This window comes from Octopus bimaculoides, chromosome 30, assembly GCF_046866305.1.
Source record: "Octopus bimaculoides isolate indiv1 chromosome 30, ASM4686630v1, whole genome shotgun sequence".
Taxonomy (NCBI): Eukaryota; Metazoa; Mollusca; class Cephalopoda; order Octopoda; family Octopodidae; genus Octopus; species Octopus bimaculoides.
The window spans coordinates 17,243,361-17,245,860 of record NC_142957.1 but is presented as its reverse complement, the minus strand read 5'-3'; the positions used below and the strand labels follow the sequence as shown (position 1 = coordinate 17,245,860).

General features: G+C 28.6%; 1 long non-coding RNA gene across 2 annotated transcripts in view; it reads right to left on the bottom strand.

Annotated features, from left to right (window-relative positions):
* Positions 1-2,500, bottom strand: part of LOC149130242 (uncharacterized) — a 170,583-nt gene that overhangs the window by 51,681 nt on the left and 116,402 nt on the right. For both annotated transcript variants that reach the window (XR_016239168.1, XR_016239169.1), the window contains one exon: positions 2,076-2,270. This is a non-coding gene — a long non-coding RNA (uncharacterized LOC149130242). The remainder of the gene's footprint in view (positions 1-2,075; positions 2,271-2,500) is intronic.

Genomic DNA, 2,500 nt, shown 5'->3' with positions numbered 1-2,500 from the left:
TGCGCGTGTATGTATATATACGTTTAAATAAGCCAATAAATATAAGTAAATATATATATATATATATATATATATATATATATATATATATATATATATATATATATATATATATATATAGATATATATGTATTTGACTGTGTACATATGTGTGCGTGTGTTTATATGTATGTGTGTATCTCTACGTATATTAAAAGTGTATATTCTGTGCCCCGTGTTTACGTACATTTAGAAATAATACGTATCAACATGGTGGACGAGTACAGTTTAATTGGGAGCATTCGAAAATTTAATATATCGCAGCGTTGTGTCTCTTACTTTCATCTATTGATTCTTTAGACTGTAGCTATTGTATTAATCGAGATAATGTTCATATAACTACATACATACATTATATATATATATATATATATATATGATAGTTAATAAATTGTATGGTATACTCCTGGTAGATTACCGGTAGAGCACATCCACGTCGTTCGTTGGTTATGATTTTTGCTATTGCTTTCCTATAAGAATGAAGCTGTATCCCTAGATTTGCCATACCTATGGACGAAAATCAAGGGGATATCAGGCTGTAATAAGTTGTGCGTAACGGAGATTATCTTAACGAGATGTCTCTTGAAATAACTTAAGACACAACAAAACCGAAGGATACACCCAAACCACTTATGCAGTATCCCAACCATGAGGGCCAAATGCTAGATGGGTCGAAACGATCGTAGTGATCAATAAGAGTTCTTATATCTTCAATCATCCGTCATCCGTCTCTCTCATCATATATATATATATATATATATATATATATATATATATATATATATATCTACTACATATGTGAGAAATTTTCTCTGCCGGTGTGTTTGTGAAGTCGTTAGTTAACTCCACCTACATCGTTTTATCGATTTTAATGAAACTTGACACGTGAGTAGAACTAATGTCTGGAAACCTCATGGCATACTCACATTGTTGAAAAAATTGATAATAGGGCCCCTGGAAGGGACCCTTATATATATATAATATATATATTTTAAAAATATATATATTTTTTAAAAACCAATGGAAATAATCCATTCATTTTCATAAATTATTGGGAATTCCTAAAAACAAGATCCTGTGTTAGACAGTTCGGTATTTTCTTTAAATGTGCAAAAACCGTTTTAAGGGCAACATACTTTGTATTTCTTATTATTGGATTAGCGAAACAATTATGAGAACGGAATGAAGGGATAAGCCCCGCTTTCCAAGGGAATTACCGGGTACGCCAGTTAGTATATATATATATTAATTGAAACATAAAATTAAAACATAAAATTAAAACATATTCTTTCACCTCGGCCACTATCTGGCATATACATGTACTTACAATTATCAAGTATTACCTCTAAAATTTGCAATACCTATATATTAATATATATATTTGTGTGTGTGTGTGTGTGAAGTATTAATACTGTTTAGAACAGTAATAATGAGGTGGCTAGCAAGACTTCTGCCTAAACAAGTATAATATGAAATATTTGGAGAGAAGAAGGATAAAGATATTGATTGCTAAAAATGAATGCGAAAGCTTAAAAAAAAACAATAAATTCTACGATAAATATACACACAAGCAATGCAATGAATACCCTAAAAATAGGCGTACCTTCAGGATGGAATTTGAAGGTGGTGTAATATATATATATATACATTTATAATAATATTAGGGATAAAATCCAAAATTACAGGTAAAAACTCAATTAAAATCAATTTTTTTAAAAATTAAAATTAAATTAAGTTTAACAGAATAAAATATATAGTTTTAGGGAAAAGAACCAAGGTTCATGAACCCAGTGATGAAAATCCACTGTCACATATAGAAAAATTAATAATTAAAAGCACATTAAATGAGTATAATATAATACAAAGTAAATATCATAAGATAAAGATAATAATATATAAATTATATAAATTTATATAAATAAGGATAAGATCGATATTTAAATATCGATTTTATCATGTGGCCAACATGAGAATAAAAACCATCAGAGATAATAATTATTTAAAATTATAATTAATTTATGGCTGAAGGCGCTTACCTTAAGTGCCGAAATCACGTGGTTCCAAAGCGGGCTTCTTAACCGCAAAATCCAAGGGAAATAACTCAAGGTGACTAATGACTCATTGCAGGTTGGGTAATTTACATCACATCTTCAACAGGCGGAAGTAATTTTAATAAAAATCAGGAATTTATGTTGTATGGTATTCGATATACCTGCGTTACTTGACGTTAGCTAAATAAATAAATAAATAAATAAATAGAGAGGTGAATGAATAAATAATTAAATAGATCAGGATTTTTAAAAAAGCGGGGGGGGGGAGACAAGTATAAAGAATTATAGAAGAGAATTCCACAAAAATCGAATAGTGACAAGCATAGAGGTGCAATTATAATTACGATAATAATAATAATAATAATAATAATAATAATAATAATAATAATAATGATGATGATGATGATGAT